The sequence below is a fragment of the Vulpes vulpes genome, chromosome 4 (genome assembly GCF_048418805.1).
Source record: "Vulpes vulpes isolate BD-2025 chromosome 4, VulVul3, whole genome shotgun sequence".
Taxonomy (NCBI): Eukaryota; Metazoa; Chordata; class Mammalia; order Carnivora; family Canidae; genus Vulpes; species Vulpes vulpes.
In genome coordinates this window covers 21721725-21746269 of record NC_132783.1, presented here as the reverse complement: position 1 = coordinate 21746269, position 24545 = coordinate 21721725, and the positions used below count along the sequence as shown (strand labels likewise).

General features: G+C 39.4%; 1 long non-coding RNA gene across 1 annotated transcript in view; it reads right to left on the bottom strand.

The window, feature by feature from the left end:
- LOC140598437 (uncharacterized) overlaps window positions 1–9586 on the bottom strand; it is a 28389-nt gene extending 18803 nt beyond the window's left edge. The window contains exon 1 of the long non-coding RNA XR_012000868.1: window positions 9456–9586. This is a non-coding gene — a long non-coding RNA (uncharacterized lncRNA). The remainder of the gene's footprint in view (window positions 1–9455) is intronic.
- Window positions 9587–24545: the final 14959 nt, after the last annotated feature.

The following is a 24545-nucleotide window of genomic DNA, read 5'->3' as shown; positions in this document are numbered from 1 at the left end:
AGCCACAAACAGCAAACAGCTTAAACTGAGCCCAGCCCCCTGGCAAGGGGCGGGCAACTCTGCCCAGGCACAGACACCTGAGAACCAGCACAGCAGACCTCCCAGACCCCAGAATACTGGCTGGAAGAACACGGGAACAGCAAGTTTACTGACCAACCAGGACTGGAAAACTCCAGTGGGAGGGTAAAATAATATATATAAAGAACTCAAGGTTTTTTCTTATGGTTTGTTCGTCTTTCAGTTCAAAATTTTCCTGTGTTTTTTTTTTTCCCATTTCAACTAGTTTTTTTAATCCACTTTTTCTTTTTAAATCTTTTTTTAACTTTCATATTTTACAATTACATGTTATAGATATGTTTTTCATTTTTGGCTTCCTTTGACTCTATTCAATTTCATTTTTATAAAATATATGTAATATATATAATAAATATATTTTTATAATATATATATATATATATATATATATTTGTTTTCTTTATAACTTTAGAATTTAGGATCTTCTAACATATAGACCAATATACACTCAGGACTAAGTGGATCATCCTGTTTTGTCCACTCTGAGGTTATATTCTCTCCTCCCCTTTTTTCTTTTCTTTTCTTTTCTTTTCTTTTCTTTTCTTTTCTTTTCTTTCTTTCTTTTTTTTTTTTTTTTGGTGTGTGTGTGTGTGTGTGTGTGTGTTTCTTTGTGTTTTTTTTCTTTCCTGGTTCCTAACCTCTTCAGATTCTTCTAGTGTGTATTTTGCTTGGGTCGTTGTTGAAAATTTTAGTTCTGTTGACTCATACAGCCATTCTTCACTGGAAAAATGACTAGAAGGAGGAAATCACAACAAAAGAAATAACAGGAGAGAATATTCTCTGCCACAGATCTAATGGATATGAATTTAAGAAAATGTCAGATGGAATTCAGGATAACAATTATAAAGTGACTAGCTGGACTTCAGAAAAGCATAAAAGACTCTAAAGATTCTCTTACTGCAGAAATGAGATCTAATCAGGCCAAAATTTAAAATACTCTGAGATGCAGTCTAAACTGGATGCTCTAACAGCTAGAGTAAATAAGGCAGAAGAGAGAAAAAGCGACATAGAAGACAAGTTGATGGAAGAAAGGAAGCTGAGGAAAAAAGAGAAAAACAACTAATAGCCCATGAAAAGAGGTTCCTCATGGGCATAAATAATACTATTTAAAAAAACAAAAATCTGAATTACTGGAATTCCTGAAGGCACAGAGCGCGGGAATGAGGGGGAGGCAGGGGATATATTTGAGACAAACATAACTGAGAACTTTCCTAATCTGGGGAAGGAAACAGGCATTCATATCCAAAAGGTAGGGAGGACCCCTCCTAAAATCAATAAAAATAGATCAATACCCTGACATAGAATAATGAAGCTTGAAAATTTCAGAGATAAAGGGAAAATCCTGAAAGCAGGTCCAGAAAGAGATTCCCAACATACAGAGGGAGAAATATCAGACTGACAACAGACTTCTCCACAGATACCTGGCAGGCCAGAACGTGCTGGCATGATATATTCAGTATACTAAATGAGAAAAACATGCAGCCAAGAATACTGAATCCAGCAAGGTTGTCATTCAGAATGGATAGAGAGGTGAAGAGCTTCCAAGACAGATAGAAACTGAAAGAATATGTGACCACAAAGCCAGCCCTGAAAGTAATATTAAGGGGGATTCTGTAAGCAAAGAGATACCAAGAGTAACACAGACCACAAAGAATTGGAGATAATCCGCAGAAACAGGGATTGTACAGGTAATACAATGGCACTAAATTCATATCTTTCAATAGTTACTCTAAACATGAATGGGCTACATGCTCCAGTTAAAAGATACAGGGTATCCAGATTAGATTAAAAAAAAAGCAAGACCATCCATAAGCTCTTTAAGAGAGACTCATTTTACACCTAAATCTATCTGTAGACTGAAAATGAGGGGGTGAAGAAACATGTATCATGCAAATGGATCTCAAAAGAAAGCTGGGGTATCAATCTTCGTATCAGATAAATTAGATTTTATTTATTTATTTTTAAGATTTATCTATTTATTTACTCAGAGAGAGAGAGAGAGAGAGAGAGAGGCAGAGACACAGACAGAGGGAGAAGCAGGCGCCATGCAGGAAGCCTGACGTGGGACTCCATCCCAGGTCTCCAGGATCACACCCCAGGCTGCAGGCAGCGCTAAACCACTGCACCGCCGGGGCTCCCAATAAATTAGATTTTAAACCAAAGACTGTACGAAGAGATGAAAAGGAGCACTATATCATACTTACAGGGTCTATACAACAAGAAGATCTAACAATTGTAAATATTTATGCTCCAAATTTGGAAGCAGCCAATTATATTAACCAATTAATAACCAAAGTAAAGAAACACATGTAAGAAACATCAATGTCCTTTATCTTAAGTACTACAGCAAACACTAGTGATTTGGTTTTTGACACAGACAAGATACATTTATCTCCACTACAATAAGCAGGAAGATGCAAGGCTCATATACTAGCATAGGAACTAGGACCCTGAATATATGACTTCCTACCCATGTCTAGAAAATAAAGCCATAGCTACATAACATCTTGAGGTCCTGCGGGAAAATGAAAGCTGCAGAGATTATTAATAATCTTGGGTTTCTAAGAGGAAATGTAATAAGCTCATTTTTCCTTAATAGTTCTTCATCTAAACCATCAGAGACTCCTATTAACAAGCCAAATCCTCTGATCTGTCGCTGAGGAAAAATAACGTGTTTTTTTTTTTTTTTGAAAAATAATGTTTAAGAATTTTGCTACTCAAGCAATAGGGAAGATTATAAAGAAGAAACAAAAAGCACCTGAAACCTATAATTGTTAATATTTTGGTGACTATCCTTGCCCAAATATCCCCATTTATTCATTCATTCAGCAAATGGTTTTTGAGTGCCTACTGTGTGCCATGGGACACAAAGCCTATGTCCTCAAGATGTTTATATTCTAGTCATATGCCAGGTGGTAATAGATGCTAAAAGAAAAGTAAAGAAGGTTATTAGTATCAGAGATGTTATTTTGGGTAGCGTTGTCAGGAAAATCCTTTTTAAAGAAGTGACATTTAAGCAGAAGTATGGAGGAGAAGGCAGGAAGATGGAGATGGCAAAGGGGATTGCAAAAGCACGAAAGTTGTGAGGTGACATGGCATTCAGCACATCCGAGGAATAGTGAAGACAAGTGTAGCTGGAGTGTCCTGAGGGAAGGGAGAGAATGACCTGAGGTTAGAGAAGCTACAGGGGCCACATTCTACTCTGAGTGAGATGGAAAGTACTATCATGAACTACCATGTACTATCATGTACTCAGAGAGTACTATCATGCAGTACTCATCAGAGAAGGATCTGATTTAGCTTTTCAAATAATCACTCTGACTGTGTGCAGAGTGCTGCATGAAGGCAAGCATGGAAGAGGGAAATGAGAAAGAAGATTCTAAAGGGAATCCAGGAGAAGAGCTGATGTTTGGACTTGGGTGGGAGCGGTGGAAGTAGTATATACACAGACCTATACATAGACATATATGTCAATTATTTTTCGTGAATGGGACCATGTATATGCTGAATGTGTTCTTTAAACTTTTCTTGTGTACTCCTTTTTCTTTTATTTTCCCGCTCCCTAGTCCTGCGTCCCACGCTCCACACTCCTCCCTTCCAGTAACCAATGTAAGAAGCCAGCCATTTATGCAACCTTTCACATTTCTCTCCATTTCAAAAATCATCCATGGAGGACTGTTGTTTAATGTCTTGCTTTATGAAAACTGAACTATATTATCTTATTTTACTGTGTGAACTGCTAATACCTTTGCTTACTTTTCTATTTGGTTAGTTGTCTTTTTCTTACTTGGTAGGCACATTATAAGTATTGACTCTTTTTTGTGTTTTGTTTTCCTTTATCATGTGAATTCCATAACCCTGGCCTTCAAACTCCTATGTGATCACCTCCTCCCTAGAATGACCTAGAACCCTACATGGTAGAGGCTTCCTGGGGCTACTGATCTCTGGTTAGTCTCACGGTCCCTTCTTTGTCTTCTCAGCATTCTCATCACTGAGTAAACGAATTCCCTGCTTTAAATTTCCTATATTTTCTTGGTTCAGCCCTGATACTCTTCAATAGTATTTATCCTTGTGTCTCGATCAGAGGAAAAGCTGAAATATTTTTTTAAGCAATGATTATCATGGACGGCCTCCCACACGTCAGCAAATTAGTGGGAACTGTTCATTCTTACTTATTCAACACCCCATGCATCATAATCAACCAAACCATGTTGACTAGTATCACTCAATCACCACCTCCAAAAATACAGTGTCAAGTTTCCCCATCAACACAATGCTGCTACCATCCTCTTAGGGGCCAAAAGGCAGACCACCCCAGGACGGATAGCTTCTTTGAGTTCAAATGCAATCAAAACGTAGAAGATTCAGGAAAAGTTCATCTCCCCCACAACTGACTAAAAATACTTTAGATAGACACTCTGCTCCAGGAAGAGAGCTATCATCAGAGCTAACTACAGTACACTACAAACTAGATACGGTAGACAGGAAAGAACATAGCAGGGCCTGTTTGATCAAAGTCCTTTCTGTCCCATTGTTTCTGAGTGGTAAACAACAGTTTACCAAACATCAATCCACTTATGTCTTCCTGAGAATTGCATTCCTTCCCTTTGAAGTACCAGATCCCTATCTCTTTTTTCTTAGTTCAGAATGACATATATATACCTCCCTTGGCTTGACTATCTTTGGTATTTCCGAATGTGTGGATTTTCCATATGTAGGAAATTAAATTTTATTTCCTTTTATTAATCTGTCTCATGTCAAGTTGATTTTAACCCACCTAGAATAACCTACTAGGGAACAGAAAATTCTTGCTCCATAACACCTCATTAATAGATTCTGAGGATTCCAGATTTAGTTCAAAATTTCTCTGTCCTTCATTGCCATTCAGAAACATTTTTTCACCTAAGACTCTACTGAACGTATTGGTTATTAAGGTTTTTTTTCTCTCTTGACCTTCATGGTTTCTACCACCCAAACTCAACTGTCAACATTTATTAAGTCACCGAGCAAGTATCTAGTGAGAGTCCGATATCTGCCAAGCACTATGCAAAGCACAAGCCAGGTCCACCAAGAGATAGTACTTCAGGGATCTCAGCAATTTGGCAATTATAATGCAATGTGATAAAGGATATTTTGAGATGACTGATGTCTCAGTCATAAAGCAAAAATGGCAGAATTTTGAGATGACTCCCTAGATCCCCTACCCTTGGTATATACACACAGTATGATCCCCTCCCGCTTAAGTATGGGCAGAATTTGTGAATATGATGGGAAAGTCACTTCCATGATTATTTAATGTTACATAAGCTCCTATTTTAGCAGATTCCCTGCTGGCCCTGAAGTGCCACACTACCGTGTTGTAGAGGGCCACATGGTAAGGACTTGAGTTGAGAGTAGGTCCCAGCCTACAGCTATTAAAGAAATAGGAACCTCAGTTCTACAGCTGCAAGGAAACAAATTCTTCCAACAAGCTAAGGAAGCCTGGAAGCCTAATTTTCCCTGGTCAAGTCTCCAGATGAAGACACAGCTGGCCAACATCCTGATGTTAGCCTTAGTTCCTGAGCAGAGTGTCCAGGATACCTAAGGCACAGAAACTGTGAGAAAAGAAATTTTGTTGTTTTAAGCTGCTACATTTGTGGTGATTTGTTACAAAGCACTACATGAAGAAAACAAACTTCACAGGGGTAAGAGGAGGACATTAGTAGTACACACAGGAAAAGACCTAACCCAGTCTGTGGTCAGGGATGGCTTTTTCAGAAAGACCTAAAACTGAGACCTGAATACTGCAGGAGTTAGTTTAAGCAAACAGGAGGGGAATGGGGAGGGGAGGGATAGAGAGGTATTCCAGATAGAGAGTCCAGGAAGTGTGGTGGGGTAGAGGGAGGGGGAGACAGAGGGAAAGAGGGAGAAAGAGAAACACAGACCATAAACTCTTCTTTGAACCTCTGATAGTTTGCTAATTACCTTGAATCTAAACCATACTTAAACCACATTCTTTAGGACTCTTCACACTAGGTTTTTACCCTGCCCAACCACTCCCATCCCATTCTATGCTTTAGCCAAAAACCTTCATTGGTGCTAGGAAAGATCTGTGCGTTTATTTTGCAACTCCTATCCCAGAAACTGCCATATTAAATATCCTAGGTGCAGAGAACAGCTTCTTTGACTCAACAACAGGTCTGCCTCATGTGTTTCACATAATAAGGGCTTTATCACCTCCAGGATGCTATCATATAGTACTTCCTTAGTCTCTACCCAAGACCCCATGCCTCACTCCCAACAGCAGTGCACTTTGTAATACCCGTGTGCACCTCTGTTCACAGTATCCCTGGCTACATAGTCTCTTCTTCGACTTTTCCAAGGTTAGGGCCATGTCCGGTTGATGCTTTGTCCTGTTTTCACTTGTTTTCATATCGTAACTGCTGCCTGGCTGCTTCACTTTCATGTGAGAAAGCCTTCATGACATCTGAGCTATTCAAAGAAGAATGAAAGCTCTCACCCAGAGGCCCCAGACCCTCTTCAGATCTTCCTTTTTCATGGGGTATTTTTATGGTTTGGAGATATGGACAATGGGTGAGGAATTCATTTGTTTTGTTATCAGTCAAGTGTAAGTATAGCTAAGTTTTCCTGAGTGTGTATTACATGCCCAGCATTGTGTAAAATAGTTTCCATGGATTACCTTGTCCCGTGCTCACAGCAGACCTACAGATATGTGTAGTAATATTTTCCTCACTATAGACACAGGGTAACTAAAGCCTGGTAGGCAGCAAAGCAGGGATGCCAGCCTCAGCACACTGTTTGTCTAGAGCCCAGGGTTTCAACCACTATTCCATGATGTTTCTTCAGTCTCAACCTGATCATTACCCCCTCCCGGAGGTCTGCCATGATCACAGAGGCAACCAAATAATGTTGGGACTAGGAAGCTGTCCCCTCCCCAGAGGGTTATATATTCTGCAACAGAGCTGGGACCTGAATTGAGACTGCTTGGATTTTTCCACAGTTCTGCCATTTATCAACTCTGTGATCTTAATTCCTTAGCCTCAGTTACTTCATCTGTAAAATGGAGTCCATAATAACCATCTCACAAGGTAGCCATAAGAATTCAATAAGATGATGCACATAAAGTGTTTATTCCCAGAACTGGCAGTTTGTAAGCACTCAGGAAAAATGTGATTACTATTATTCTGGTCCTCAAGGGAAGTAAAGCAGATACAAATACTTCAGTTAATGCACTTCCTACTGGTTGAAAAAGCAAAATCCCTCGAATCAGGCATTTCTTTCTTTCTTTTTTTAAATTGATTTATTCATGAGAGACAGAGAGGAAGACAGAGGCAGAGACACAGGCAGAGGCAGAAGCAGGCTCCACACAGGAAGCCCGACACAGGACTCGATCCCAGGTCTCCAGGATCACACCCTGGGCTGAAGGTAGATGCTCAAACGCTGAGCCACCCAGGGATCCCCCTAAGCACATATGGTGAAAATTGAAATGTTCCTTTGAAACACTATCTTAACATTATTTAAATTATTAATAATAGCCAGAGGGAAGGCAGACTATAAGTGAGTATCATTATGTTTCTGATTTTGAATGGTGAACATTAAATTACATTGTTGTAAACTGAAATATTTCAGTTGATTCCCAAATTCCCAATAACTTTTCAATAAGGTAAAGAGGATGGTGTTCGAGAGAGAGGCTCAAAAAGCAGCTGCAAACCTAATATATCAGAGAGGAACAGTATATTCAGGACAGGAGGTGGGACTGGGTCTTTCCAGTCCCACTATTTTCACTGTAGCTAATGAAAGGTAAACCCCAAAATGTTCAGAGCTCTAGGAGTTTTTAGATAAACACTGGAAATGGTGAGTATGATTCATGTCCAAGATTGATTTACTGAAAAATACAGATGTGGAGACAAAATTTCAGCATTTTAATCTTTGCTAAATATGGTCTCCTTGAAATACAGTGGGGAAGGTCTCAACTGCAAGCCAAGAGATGTGGGCTCCAGTGCTGGCTCCTCCTTTACTAGCTGTGTGGCCTTGGCAAGCTGCACCATCTCACTAGGCTTAGCAACCTTATCTTTAAAAAAGAGAAGATGAGGAGCCCTGACCGCAGGACCTCACACACTCCCTCTAGCTTGAATATTCAATGGAATAAAGGACTTAGTATCTTTATTTATTTTTGGTGTTTCTTATTTTTAAAGTGGATGATCACCTTTGAAAGCATACATCTTAAATAAAATATGGATTTGAGACACCTTAGACAGGCATCTTCATGGCCACTGGCCGGAAGAAAATAGATTGCAACCAGCAGCTGGAGTCAATACAAAATTAAATGATACAGCAAGAGTATTCAAATATTTTCCTAGGCATAGAAGGCATAGAAATAGACCTTTCAGAATTATCATTTTTAAAATCATAACTATTTCAAAAGGTGCACGGTTAGTAACCATGTAAAAAAATAAGGTGTAGCATGTTATAAATAAAACATATCTTACATGGAAACCTCAATGATAGAAAGTAAAGGCTACTTATGAATTATTTTCAGACATTCAAGTTAAATTATAATTGAGAACAGCCCAAATTTCCAATTAACTTATGTTTCAAAATAGTATACAATTTTTAAAATAGGCTTCAATATAGTCATACTTCTGTAATTCCTCTGGATATTCTTGCTTCAGAAAGCTGTGCAAGTCCAGAGAAACAGATTACCCCTTCATACCCCAGTTTCACGCATGAAATGTGAATATTAACAGCAATGCCGTACACAGTCCCTCAAACCTTCACAGAAGAGTAATATGTTCCACTAAGCTAGACTGGAAGCCGGCATTGGAAGTACTTGTCAATGGTCTAGTGGAAAGTCATTTCAAAACTGGTGAAATAGCATTTCCCTTGGTAACTCAGGGGAATTTTACTGGTATCCTGCAAAATCTCTGACTCTTGGTTTATGAATCAAATTTTTATTTTCTGTTGCTGTTGACAGTGTTATGTCTTTTGTTTTACTTTTGTTTTGGTCTTCCTTCTCCCAGAAACTATGATTTATGAGCAGATGTGTTAGTTTGCAGGCATATCTTGAAGCTATAACTTTCTTACCACTTTCTTTCTGTCAGAAGATGATCTAATCCATGAGTCAATCTGTATTACAAACGCCTAATCTTATGCTGGTCCTGATGAAATCAAACACTTCGGAAATATGTCTCAAGTCCTTAGATCTGTCCTCTCTGCATTCCTCAAGATACACAAACTAAATTGCCAAACTTCTACCAAGAGAGTTGGTAATCAAGAGAAGAAAGGTAGTCATCAAGTGATAGGGTAAGCAAATCAAAGAGATTCTACACAAGGAGAACACACAGACACAAGCACATGCATATGTACACCTGGATACTTACCTATGTTTTCACCAAATGCCACATTTAGGAAATATCAGGAAATTATATATAGGTTATATCCATGGTACATATGGGATTACTATTCTGCAGTTACCCTCAGTAAATGGTAATTGTGTGTCTTCTAGGTGGTCTTGACAAAACTGATCTCTGAATGGAAGGAGCTGTCTTCCAACGTGGGTGATCTGCTGCTTTGGAGCTTTTACTTTGATTGCTCTGGGAAGTTTAATAGTCATTTAGTCAACCCTCAAGTACTCACTGAGCAAGCTCTAACTAAATACATTGTGATTTGAGTGCTGAGATTCGTGAGATATTGCTCCAGGGAAATTGATGTTTTGAGTGTTTCTAGGGCAACATTTCATCTCTCCCAGCAGCAAGTCTGTTGATAATAAAGGGATGGGAATATTGAAACCCTTTTAAATTAAAGAAACACCATATTTGAAGATTAAAGTCAATGGAGAGATGCAATCAAACATACACTAACGATACAAAGAAATACACTGTTTAAGTAATGACATAGTTACTCAGAACAAAAATTGAGAGAAATTCACTTGATTAAATGTTTGGGTAATTTTGGTTTGGTTTTGCCCATTACTTTCTGAGGTTTTTCAATAGAGTTTCATTATTGATCTGCCTATAGCTACCTAGGCTAGCTCTGTTGCTAGCTCTGATAGCATCAGAGAGGAGTCTGGGGGCAGAGCTGTAAATTATTTAAGCAAATCCATAGAACAAAGGCAACTATTTCTTTGCCTTTCTTTTTTCTGTTTCCTATCATTCCACCATTCTTCTTAGAATTACCTTTGCTCTCTATTATTTAATCTCCATTATTGGTAAGCCTAGAAAAGAGACATTCTTCTTTATTTTTTTAAATATTTTTTTCTTTATTTATGATAGTTACACAGAGAGAGAGAGAGAGAGAGAGTCAGAGACACAGACAGAGGGAGAAGCAGGCTCCATGCACCGGGAACCAGGCGTGAGATTCGATCCCAGGTCTCCAGGATCACGCCCTGGGCCAAAGGCAGGCGCCGAACCACTGCGCCACCCAGGGATCCCGACACATTCTTCTTTAAAAGAATATTCTCAATTATAGTATTTTCTCTTTTGAAGTCTGCAAAGGCTCAGATCAGGAACTAGCAATCTCTTAGAAATGAGTGTCCTTTGTCTACATTTTCCCCATATTCCTGGTGATCAGGGGGTGGAGAAGTGGAAGACACAAGTAGTTTTGATGTCATATATATATATATCTTAAAGGGAGGACAAAGGAAGTCTTTCCATCTTCAGGAATCTTGTTGCTTAATGCTAATATGAGTAGAGAGGATCAAATTGTTACCAACTTACATAATATTTCATTAATTGATGATACTTCAGAGAGAAGCAGAAATTCAAAAGGCTTTACAGAATAAAGAGGGATGCTACAGAAGGAAATCTGGGAAGAAAATTAAAGGCAACAAAATCACATAACCTATCAGCCACCAGATTAGTAATCTCCCTGGATGGGCAGTTTGTTGGTTTACTGCTTGTTTTGGTGGGAAGGGTTTAGACTATAGAGATTATAGTTTTAAGTGCCCAAGATATTCAATTCAAGTAAAAAGGATAAGCTCATTTTACACCTGCCCTTGAGCCTTCAAAGATAAGAAAGTTCTCAGGAAGTTTGTGTCCAGGAGAAAATATAGGTTCAAAGGTTTTACGGTAGGGAGAGTACTTAGTAGTTTAGTATATCAGCTTACCCTACCTTCTTTTTAACAAATTTACATTGTAGGTACATCTTGATCTCCTTCTGACATCCACCAAGAGGCAAAAGCTTTTTTTTTTTTTTTCACCAAAGTAGCTACAGATACAGAGGTGCTTTATTTTAATAGGGTAATTTGAAAAACAGTTCCCTAAAGAATCAGAGTTTAATCTTTATATACATAGAAAAAGTGAATGCAAATTTCCAAACAGTACATTCTGTGACTTGTGACCTCTGTAACATGTATATGTTTGTTTTTCTCTTTAGAACAAATGTATTATTTGAATATCTACTCACTAATGAGACCTGTCAATGTTTCTAACTGACAAACAACCAATGCAGAAGGATTAGGAAGAGCATGGATTAAGAATTTCTTTGGAGGCAGAAGGAAAAATTATTATGCATGGTGTGGTTAAAAGCAACCCTTCTGGAGCCTTAAGTTCTTGGGAAAAGGAGAGTCCCCAGGGCTTTACAAAATAAATTTAAAAAAATCAATGCCCTCCACTTGCTTTACCTATCTGAGTACCTAGACTTCTTTTTTTTTTTTAATTAATTTTTATTGGTGTTCAATTTACCAACATACAGAAAAACACCCAGTGCTCATCCCATCAAGTGTCCACCTCAGTGCCCGTCACCCATTCCCCTCCAACACCCGCCCTCCTCCCCCCTTCCACCACCCCTAGTTCGTTTCCCCGAGTTAGGAGTCTTTATGTTCTGTCTCCCTTCCTGATATTTCCCAACATTTCTTCTCCCTTCCTTTATATTCCCTTTCACTATTATTTATATTCCCCAAATGAATGAGAACATACACTGCTTGTCCTTCTCCGATTGACTTATTTCACTCAGCATAATACCCTCCAGTTCCATCCACGTTGAAGCAAATGGTGGGTATTTGTCGTTTCTAATCGCTGAGTAATATTCCATTGTATACATAAACCACATCTTCTTTATCCATTCATCTTTCGATGGACACCGAGGCTCCTTCCACAGTTTGGCTATTGTGGCCATTGCTGATAGAAACATCGGGGTGCAGGTGTCCCGACGTTTCATTGCATCTGAATCTTTGGGGTAAATCCCCAACAGTGCAATTGCTGGGTCGTAGGGCAGGTCTATTTTTAACTCTTTGAGGAACCTCCACACAGTTTTCCAGAGTGGCTGCACCAGTTCACATTCCCACCAACAGTGTAAGAGGGTTCCCTTTTCTCTGCATCCTCTCCAACATTTGTGGTTTCCTGCCTTGTTAATTTTCCCCATTCTCACTGGTGTGAGGTGGTATCTCATTGTGGTTTTGATTTGTATTTCCCTGATGGCAAGTGATGCAGAGCATTTTCTCATGTGCATGTTGGCCATGTCCATGTCTTCCTCTGTGAGATTTCTCTTCATGTCTTTTGTCCATTTCATGATTGGATTGTTTGTTTCTTTGGTGTTGAGTTTAATAAGTTCTTTATAGATTTTGGAAACTAGCCCTTTATCTGATATGTCGTTTGCAAATATCCTCTCCCATTCTGTAGGTTGTCTTTTAGTTTTTTTGACTGTATCCTTTGCTGTGCAAAAGCTTCTTATCTTGATGAAGTCCCAATAGTTCATTTTTGCTTTTGTTTCTTTTCCCTTTGTGGATGTATCTTGCAAGAAGTTACTGTGGCCGAGTTCAAAAAGGGTGTTGCCTGTGTTCTCCTCTAGGATTTTGATGGACTCTTGTCTCACATTTAGATCTCTCATCCATTTTGAGTTTATCTTTGTGTATGGTGAAAGAGAGTGGTCCAGTTTCATTCTTCTGCATGTGGATGTCCAATTTTCCCAACACCATTTATTGAAGAGACTGTCTTTCTTCCAATGGATAGTCTTTCCTTCTTTATCAAATATTAGATGACCATACATTTCAGGGTCCACTTCTGAGTTCTCTATTCTGTTCCATTGATCTATGTGTCTATTTTTGTGCCAGTACCACACTGTCTTGATGACCACAGCTTTGTAGTACAACCTGAAATCTGGCATTGTGATGCCCCCAGCTATGGTTTTCTTTTTTAAAATTCCCCTGGCTATTCGGGGTCTTTTCTGATTCCACACAAATCTTAAAATAATTTGTTCTAACTCTCTGAAGAAAGTCCATGGTATTTTGATAGGGATTGCATTAAACGTGTAAATTGCCCTGGGTAACATTGACATTTTCACAATATTAATTCTGCCAATCCATGAGCATGGAATATTTTTCCATCTCTTTGTGTCTTCCTCAATTTCTTTCAGAAGTGTTCTATAGTTTTTAGGGTATAGATCCTTCACCTCCTTGGTAAGGTTTATTCCTAGGTATCTTACGCTTTTGGGTGCAATTGTAAATGGGATTGACTCCTTAATTTCTCTTTCTTCAGTCTCATTGTTAGTGTATAGAAATGCCATTGATTTCTGGGCATTGATTTTGTATCCTGCCACGCTACCAAATTGCTGTATGAGTTCTAGCAATCTTGGGGTGGAGGCTTTTGGGTTTTCTATGTAGAGTATCATGTCATTGGCGAAGAGGGAGAGTTTGACTTCTTCTTTGCCAATTTGAATGCCTTTAATGTCTTTTTGCTGTCTGATTGCTGAGGCGAGGACTTCCAGAACTATGTTGAACAGCAGTGGTGAGAGTGGACATCCCTGTCTTGTTCCTGATCTTAGGGGAAAGGCTCCCAGTGCTTCCCCATTGAGAATGATATTTGCTGTGGGCTTTTCGTAAATGGCTTTTAAGATGTCAAGGAAAGTTCCCTCTATCCCAACACTGTGAAGTGTTTTGATCAGGAATGGATGCTGTATTTTGTCAAATGCTTTCTCTGCATCCAATGAGAGGATCATATGGTTTTTGGTTTTTCTCTTGCTGATATGATGAATCACATTGATGGTTTTACGAGTGTTGAACCAGCCTTGTGTCCCAGGGATAAATCCTACTTGGTCATGGTGAATAATTTTCTTAATGTGTTGTTGGATCCTATTGGCTAGTATCTTGTTGAGAATTTTTGCATCCATGTTCATCAGGGATATTGGTCTGTAATTCTCCTTTTTGGTGGGGTCTTTGTCTGGTTTCGGAATTAAGGTGATGCTGGCCTCATAGAACGAATTTGGCAGTACTCCATCTCTTTCTATCTTTCCAAACAGCTTTAGTAGAATAGGTATGATTTCTTCTTTAAACGTTTGATAGAATTCCCCTGGGAAGCCATCTGGCCCTGGAGTCTTGTGTCTCGGGAGGTTTTTGATGACTGCTTCAATTTCCTCCCTGGTTATTGGCCTGTTCAGGTTTTCTATTTCTTCCTGCTCCAGTTTTGGTAGTTTGTGGCTTTCCAGGAATGCATCCATTTCTTCTAGATTTCCTAATTTATTGGCATACAGCTGTTCATAATATGTTTTTAGAATCGTTTGTATTTCCTTGGTGTTGGTAGTGATCTCTCCTTTCTCATTCATGATTTTATTAATTTGAGTCTTCTCTCTCTTCTTTTTAATAAGGTTCGCTAATGGTTTATCTATCTTATTAATTCTTTCAAAGAACCAACTCCTGGTTCTGTTGATCTGTTCCACAGTTCTTTTGGTCTCGATATCATTTAGTTCTGCTCGAATTTTAATTAACTGTCTTCTTCTGCTGGGGGTGGGGTCCATTTGTTGCTTTTTCTCTAGTTCCTTTATGTGTAAGGTGAGCTTTTGAATTTGAGTTCTTTCCAGTTTTTGAATGGATGCTTGTATTGCGATGTATTTCCCCCTCAGGACTGCTTTTGCTGCGTCCCAAAGATTTTGAACGGTTGTATCTTCATTCTCATTAGTTTCCATGAATCTTCTCAATTCTTCCTTAATTTCCTGGTTGACCTTTTCATCTTTTAGCAGGATGGTCCTTAACCTCCATGTGTTTGTGGTCCTTCCAAACTTCTTGTTGTGATTAAGTTCTAATTTCAAGGCATTATGGTCTGAGAATATACAGGGGACTATCCCGATCTTTTGGTATCGGTTCAGACCCGATTTGTGACCCAGTATGTGGTCTATTCTGGAGAAAGTTCCATGTGCACTAGAAGAATGTGTATTCAGTTGAGTTTGGATGTAAAGTTCTGTAGATATCTGTGAAATCCATCTGGTCCAGTGTATCATTTAAAGCTCTCGTTTCTTTGGATATGTTGTGCTTAGAAGACCTATCTAGTATAGAAAGAGCTAGATTGAAATCACCAAGTATAAGTGTATTATTATCAAAGTATTTCTTCAGTTTGGTTATTAATTGGTTTAAATATTTGGCAGCTCCCACATTTGGGGCATATATATTGAGAATTGTTAAGTCTTCTTGTTGGATAGATCCTTTGAGTATGAGATAGTGTCCCTCTTCATCTCTCAGTATAGTCTTCAGGGTAAATTTTAATTTATCTGATATAAGGATGGCTACCCCTGCTTTCTTTTGAGGACCATTTGAATGGTAAATCGTTCTCCAACCTTTTATTTTCAGGTTGTAGGTGTCCTTCTGTCTAAAATGAGTCTCTTGTAGACAGCAAATAGATGGGTCCTGCTTTTTAATCCAGTCTGAAACCCTGCGCCTTTTGATGGGGTCATTAAGCCCATTCACGTTCAGAGTTACTATTGATAGATATGAGTTTAGTGTCATCATATCTATTCAGTCCTTGTTTTTGTGGATTGTTCCACTGAACCTCTTCTTAAAGGGGAGTTTTAAGAGTCCCCCTTAAAATTTCTTGCAGAGCTGGTTTGGAGGTTACATATTCTTTCAGTTCCTGCCTGTCTTGGAAGCTCTTTATCTCTCCTTCCATTTTGAATGAAAGCCTTGCTGGATAGAGTATTCTTGGTTGCATGTTATTCTCATTTAGGACCCTGAATATATCCTGCCAGCCCTTTCTGGCCTGCCAGGTCTCTGTGGAGAGGTCTGCTGTTACCCTAATATTCCTCCCCATAAAAGTCAGGGACTTTTTTTCTCTTGCTGCTTTAAGGATCTTCTCCTTATCTTTGGAATTTGCAAGCTTCACTATTAAATGTCGAGGTGTTGATCGGGTTTTGTTGATTTTAGGGGGGGATCTCTCTATTTCCTGGATCTGAATGCCTGTTTCCCTTCCCAGATTCGGAAAGTTTTCAGCTAGGATTTGTTCAAATACATATTCTGGCCCTCTGTCCCTTTCGGCGCCCTCGGGAACCCCAATTAAACGTAGGTTTTTCTTCCTCAGGCTGTCATTTATTTCCCTTAATCTATCCTCATGGTCTTTTAATTGCCTGTCTCTTTTTTCCTCAGTTTCCCTCTTTGCCATCAGCTTGTCTTCTATGTCACTCACTCGTTCTTCCACCTCGTCAAGCCTCGTCGTTAGGACTTCTAGCTTGGATTGTATCTCATTTAATTGATTTTTAATTTCTGCCTGATTGGATCTCAATTCTGCAGTCATGAAGTCTCTTGAGTCCTTTATGGTTTTTTCTAGAGCCACCAGTAGCTGTATAATAGTGCTTCTGAATTGGCTTTCTGACATTGAATTGTAATCCATATTTTGTAACTCTGTGGGAGAGAGGGCTGTTTCTGATTCTTTTTTTTGAGGTGAGGTTTTCCTTCTAGTCATTTTGCTCAGTGCAGAGTGGCCAAAACCAAGTTGTATTGGGAAAAGGATAAAAAGAGAGAGAAGGAAAGAAAAGAGAAAAAGAAAAAAGAGAAAGAAGAAAAAAAGGGGGGAAAAAGAGAAGAAAAAGAAAGGAGAAAAAAGAAAAAAAGGGGGGGTGGGGGACGCAATCAGAAATCAAGAAGAGAGAAAAGAAAAAAAAAAAGCACAAAACAAAACAAAACAAAACAAAAACAAAACAAAACAAAAAAAACACGGGGGAGTATCTTCCGATTCTGTGTTCTTTAAGTCCCTTGACTTCCCTTGGAACTTGTCCCTCTAGCTGGTCTTCTGGGGGAGGGGCCTGCTGTGCTGATTCTCAGGTGTTAGCACTTGGGGGAGCTGCTCTGCCCCTGCCTGGTGCAGGTCTCAGTGGGGGTTGTTCACCCCGTGAGGCCCCGGGAGGAAGCCACAGTGGCGGGGGCAGCTCTGGGACCCTGAAGTCAGCCCCCGCAGTAGCTCCGGGGCTCTCCGTCTGCAGGGCCTGGAGGCTCCCAGGCGGGGCCGCTGATCTGCTCAGTTCCAGGCAGGAGCGTCCTCGCTGTCCTGGGCCCTCCCGGCCTCTGCCTGTCCCGGGGGGAGGCCGGATCCTGGGCTGTGTCCCGGCGCCCTGTGCTCCGGGGCCTGCGCTGTTGGATTCGCGCTCCCGGCGGTGCAGCCTCCTCCGCGGAGCCGCCGCCCGAGCCCCTCCGAGCTGTTCCCAGAGTCGCGCCGCCCCCTCCGGGCTGAGGTTCTTCCTCCGCCCGAGCCGCCGCTGCCGAGCTGTTCCCGGAGCCGCGCCGCCCCCTCCGCGGAGCTTCTTCCTCCGCCCGAGCCGCCGCCGCTGAGCTGTTCCCGGAGCCGCGCAGCCCCCTCCGCGGAGCCGCCGCCCGAGCCCCTCCGAGCTGCTCCGGGTCCCGCCCGAGCGCTGCAGCCCTTAGGGAGCTCGGCGCACTCTCCGGGGCGCAGTTCCTCTGTTACTGTCCCAGGGAGCCCGAGGGCATCCCCGCCTTTCTGGGGATCCTGCTCCAATTCCCCGGGAGGCCTTTCCCCCGGGAAGGTCGGTGCAGCTCCTGCTCCTCCGGGACGGGGCTCTCCTGTCCTGGGGACACTCGCCCCGGCCTCAGCCCGGCTCCTCGCGGGGCCCCTCCCCCTTGGAGGTCTTTTGTGTCTTTATTTCTTTTTCCCCGTCTTCCTACCTTGATAGAAGCGCGAACTCTTCTCACTGTAGCGTTCCAGCTGGTCTCTCTTTAAATCTCAGGCTGAATTCGTAGATTTTCAGGATGATTTGAATGTTTTCTAGGTAATTTGTTGAGGACAAGTGACTTGGAGACCCTACTCTGCCGCCATCTTGCCCCTCCCTCCAGTACCTAGACTTCTTAAAGCCAAGGAAAGAGAAATATCATTTTCTAAGTTTTCTCTGATCCAATCACTCTTTTTAGAACCTCATTTCTTCTTCATTGTTCTAGAGCATTGCCATTATGTTTCTCCTGTATTTGAGCAAACAAGAACATATGAGAGAGGACTAGGCAAGTTAAAAACTATAAGTCTATCTATCTATCTATCATCTATCTATCTATCTATCTATCTATCTATCTATTTTTACTTAACTTTAATTTGCCAATATATATAGTACATCATTAGTTTCATATGTAGTTTTTAATAATTCACAGTTGCATATAACCCCCAGTGCTCATATAAGCCCTTTAAAAAAGGATGACAACTCAGTAAAGATTACTGGATTATGTTCTTTAGTAAATCTATTTCTTGGCTATTCCTAAAAAGAAAAGATTACACCCAAGGACCACGTTAGAATAAATTTATTTGAAAGCACTCCTTATCAGCTGCCAATTAAAAATATTCTCAAGCAGCAATGAATTTAATCCACATAGACCTTCTGAGTCCCAGGCCTGAGATGCTGAAAGGAATGAATAAAGTTAAGAAGCTTTTACTTGTAACTTTTCATTCTGGCAGATTAAACAACTAAATCTCTTTTCCCTGATTATTAATATTTCCAGGTAAGGTGGGATTATTCAGAGGTTATTTTTCATATAATTCCCAAACTCTGGCACAGGATTAGCAACATCCTTCTAATTCTTTTAATTTAAAGAATGGTGGGAAGGAGGGGGGAATAAAATAACTTAGTTATACACTGTAAACAGTCTAGCGGATAAAGAGTTTTTGTAGGGATATTTGTTTTGGTGAAATAAATTGACACTGATGCATAGAAACTAATTTGAGGGGAAAGGGATACCAAAGAAGACACAATCCAAGAATATAAATTAAAAAGTAATATAAGGAAAAGGTTTAGTGATGGCAGTAAATCATCTATTTATTCATGGCCATTTATTGATATTATACTTCCAACAACATGCTACAAATATACTAAAATCTTTATTTTCAGAGACACATTTATGTATCTCAAAGGCTTAAGGAACTATTCATTCCATTTAAGACACCTTTCCAATATATTTGGTGTAAGATTCTAAATATAGCAAATATAGCAGAATTTTCCCATTCTTATCCCTATTATGTTTTCATTTTTTCTAGGGGTATTTGGAGGATCATAAGACAGAATATTTGAGGTTCCACATCCACATTAGAGAACTGATTTGACAAACTCTTAAGCTGTGAAGATCATTTTACAGTTTTTATAAATTCATCCTTGGCCAATATGCTGGAGCAGAGTCATTATGCATTGTAAGAACTAATTATTAAGCTTTCAAGAGGTTTTCAAACCAATTGACATCCCAGGGGTAGTCTGAAACTGGCCCCATGTAGGAGTATTTACATCATGTTAATTGTCAAATGCTATGAATCAGGACTTCTCTAACCCCATATCCAGAGCTAGTTAATAAATATTTACCAGTAAGTATAAGTACACAGTTGGTCAGAGCTATTCGTTGACTTTTTCATAATATGCCAAGGAAAATAAAGCCTATCATATAATACAACTTTGACCAAAAAACCTTCTAAAATATTTTGTTTATTAATGTATTAATAATTTCAAAATTCCAGGAATTGGTATTACTAAACTTAAAAAATATGGGCTAGTCAAATCACATTAGATTAGGCTTCTCTGTTTTTATTTTAAAGTTGGAAATGATGTCCCTCAAAGATATATATTCATTTTACTCAGACACAGTAAGTTAGTGAATTTCTCCATTCACTGTAGTCTCTTCCTGCTGTCCAACCTATTCTGAGGAGTTATCTCTGCTGATACAGCAATTTGACATCCGAAGAACACATTATTTTATAAGTAACCATATAAACGAAATATGTATATTTACATAGTCATTTGACATTACTCTGCTGAAGTGAGACAAAAAAATTAGAAGGCATTGGTCAAATCAATAGAAACTAGAATAAACACCAATTAAAATGCAAAAAAAAACCTTAGGAGGAGACAGCTTCCCAGGCCCAACATTATTGGGTAACTGTGCCGGCCAGGGAGGACTTCCAAGACAGAGGAAGGACCAGATTGAGACCTAAAGCAGCACCATGCTTTACTCAATAAGACCTGAATTCTTGGCAGTTTCTAATCGGCAATGAAGACATATTTATACGGTTTGCACATCAACTTATTACACTGTTCTCCATCTAAATTGCCATAGGAAAAATAAGGTTGTTTCATTCATTTCGGCTTCAGTTTCACATCTGGGCAAAGCACAATGCTGGTAAAGACAGCTTTTATTTTCCTGGTGAAAAATGGACCCTGGGTCTCTGCATAGGAAGTATTTAGCGCCTTGGAGGCAGTGTTCAGTTTAAGCCAGACTCCAAATAAGAGAGTCATCTGTGTTTAAACATGGAAAGGGTTCACAGTAAGGGAAGAGATCTTAAACTTTTCTCTTTTCCTGGGTGTGGCTCTTGCTTAGTATCCCTGAGGAAATGAGCTGTTAAGGGATGTGCTGTTCCGTGCATCACAGCTCTGAAAGGAGATACCTTCAAACCACCAAAGTAAACCCTCCTTTGTGGATAATTTACTAGGCTGATTAGAGCACATTTCATCACTGACCAACAGAACAGAAACAACTACGAAAGTGAAGGCTCATTCCAGAAACATCTCTGACCAAAGTTTGCTCGAACTTTAACTTCATGGTTTTATACTTAATCATTTCATCATTTTGCTAGTTAAACAATTCTGATATGAAATGTGAATCCCAGGAAGTGCAGTTTCATTCCACATAGCAGGAAAATTGGTAACTCATTTTTCTCTGCCACTTGTTATCGATTCGAAAAGATCTTTCCAAATCCCCACTATTTATTCTGTTCCTTATATTGTCTTATTCCATGGTTTTTCCAGAAACTTTAATCACAGTTCTAATATCTCTTTGTAAATGTTGTCTCATTTTAAATAACTGCTTTCAACAAATATTCTAAACTCACTACCAAATTTAGGGCAGCAGATTCAGACTCGAGCCCTCCAGATCACTTGTCTACAATCCATATGACACGTACGAACAAAGTCTTCCAGGGGCACCTTGGTGGCTCAATGGCTCAGGTCATGATCCAGGGTCCCGGGATTGAGTCCCACATTGGGTTCCCCACAGGTAGCCTGCTTCTCCCTCTGCCTATGTCTCTGCCTCTCTGTCTCTCATGAATAAATAAATAGAATCTTAAAAAAGAAAAAGAACAAAGTCAGAAGACTTTGAACTAGAAAGTTCAAGCAGGAAAAGCCCTCCAGTTCGGGGAACTGTTGTTACCTCTTTAATTCACATCATCACCATTACTTACAATTTTTCTCTAAATTTGTATTAAAGAAATCAAGTATCTTTGTAAAGCTGTATAATGTAGACATTCTAACAGTACTAATTTTCTTTTTTAAAACCCCACCTCAATGACTTTAACTCTGAAAAGTTAAATGACAAATGTTTTTTCTTAGAACGTACCAGGTATCAGAGGTATTGCTGTTTCCGTGCAACAGTGATATTCATGAACTTGATCAATGTGTCATCACTTAAGAATCCATAAGAATAGGATATAAGCTGGTTGGTGTGGATCTGGCTGTGTCCACTACTTTTTATTGTCTGAAGGGCACTGGGCAAATGCTGAATTCTCTCTACAGTGAACAGCAGGTGAACAGGAGGGACAGAAATGCAAGGGTTCCCTGACCATGTCCCATTGATTCTGAATAATTTGAGGCCACGTATTATAACACTAGAACTTAAGAGTGTCAAAGGATGAGGTGGTCTAGTCCAGACTGAATCCTAATCAAGTAAATCTCTGAATGGGCCAAGCAGAACCACCCCTTTCTGTCCTTTTTCCCAGGGTGGTGTTGGAAAGCACTCCAGCTCCAGCTTTAGCTCTAGTCCTGGACTCTAGATCTATCCCTCTTATCTACGGAACCATTTTTAAACTGTAGGAAACTCTGGGTAGACCATATAGCTATATGAACTGCATATTTATATAATCACTCTCTGGATGTGTTTAGATTCTTTACTATGAAAAAGGCATTGCAAATCTCACATAGCCATCTGATTCCAGGTTGGTTCCCTGTTAGATTCCAGGAGTTTTATTAAGCAAAGGAAGAAGCCCTTCACAGTTGATCTTACCTTCACATGCTGGCATATAGTTCTAGGTATCGATATATCCCCACAGACCTAAACAACAGTTAAGTCCAGCAGAATATTATATGATGCACAGTCTTTCTTCATGTTGGCAGCAATAGTTTGGATACTGAGAATACAGTTGTGGGTTTTTTACTCCTGTTGTGTTACATATTTTATCAGCAATCTGAAAATCACTATATTAACACATTTGAACTGCTTAATCAATGCTAGTAAGTTGGCACAGTCAGCTTTTTCCCTCACTACTTATACTTAATATTCTTTTTGGGTGTGTTTTCGAATGGAACAAAGAAGGATAATGCTTCCTGTTTTTCTATTTTCCTTTTCCATCTCCCTGTCCTTTGGCTGCTATTTTACAAAACACTCTAATTTATAAAAGGATGGTCTCTTTCAAGTGATGAAGTACAGGAATTTTAAACCCCTTAATTGCACTGTATGTTTCCTTTAGTGAGACATAGCATGTATATAAATATGTCAGTTTATATGCCTAATTTTTCCTAAATTTATGATACTATACTTTTAACTTACGGGCTAAAAGTGGAAAAAGATTCACATTGTTTGTATTTGCTTTTGCCTGATTAATGGCAGTTATATCAGAAGGCCCTGGCCAACACTTGGAGAAAGCAGCCAAGTATACACAGACAAGCCAAAAGTCACTAAAGATGAGCAAGTCACAATGCACTGTCTGTGGTGGCACCGGATACCTGCATAAAATAATTCCTCAAAATAAGAGAAAATTCACTTAAGACAAATGCAGCTTGTTTTAATAAACTTTCCTCTGGTAATTGATATCTTTTTAGGAAATCCCATAAATATCCTGCTGGATATTTATGATTGTTTGGGCAGCTCATGAGGGCCATAAGTAACAGGGAGACATGGTTTTGGTTACCTCTGTCGCACACAAAGACAACTTGGGACCCTTAAATAATGCCTTGCTTTCAAATTAATGCAAAATGTTATTACATTAACCCAGTAATCAATTAAGCTATTTTTAAGAAATAATAGATTTTTTACAATAACCAGGCTTTAGTTGAATAAGCTGAAGTGTGCCTATACCTCCAATAACACTTGGATGAATTTAACCTAAAGGAGTTACAACTTAATACAAATAGATAAGGGACATCTGGGTGGCTCAGTAGTTGAGTATCTGACTTTGGATCAGGTCATGATCCTGGGGTCCTAGGATGGAGTTCCACATCAGGTTCCCCATAGGGAGCCTGCTTCTCCCTCTGCCTATGTCTCTGCCTCTCTCTGTGCGTCTCTCATGAATAAATAGATAAAATCTTTAAAAAAAATACAGATAGATGAGATTACATCAGAGCACATGGCAAAATATTTTCTGCCACTTTTATGTAGTTTGTTTTAAAATATGTTAACTCAGTCTTTGGAATTTTAAAGACATTTTTATGTCTTCTCTAATATAATCATTCATATGTGTACTAATACAACCATCACATTGGCACATACTTACTAGACTCTTTCTAAAGTTAGGTTTATGAATTAAAATTATTGTGTTTAAACACATTAGTGGAAACAGCTCTACTTTCAGCACTTGAGCCAAAAGATCAGGAATGACCACACAACAGAGGCAATGACTAAGGTTCAACACCTCACTTACCTTGACTCACAAGTATCTCTGACTTTATCGCCCCTCCGGTTCCATTGTCTCTGTTTAATTCCAACCTTCATTAATTCTAAAATGGTCCCTGACAGTAACCTCCTCTCTAGCCTCTGGGCCTCCAAACTACACTACACTCCATAGGAATGTGGCCATTTGACACCCGTCCTTACAGCTTTGGAAATTGTTCAAATGTCAATAGCCCTTAAAGTTCAAACTCTAGTAACTCAACAATTTTCTGTTGAGCAAATCAATTGATAAACCAACCTCTTCACAATTTGTCTCTAACCTATCTCTTTGGCCTTATGTCTAACTATCCATATGCACTCCCAAATACCCTAAACTGTAGTCTTTATCACAATGGCAAATTAAAGACTATGTAATCAGGCTCCCTGGGTTCTAATCTCAATAGTACCACCTTCAAGATGTGTTAGCGGGAGACCAAATACTTTATTTTTTGAAATTTCAGTTTTCCCATCTGTACAATTGGGATCAAAAGGTTGTTGTTGATTAAATGACACACACTAATACTCAATAAAGAGTAGCTAGTAATAAACACAGCAAACAAACACTTAATCCATGCCTTGACCCCAAACTTTCTGGCCGATGTGT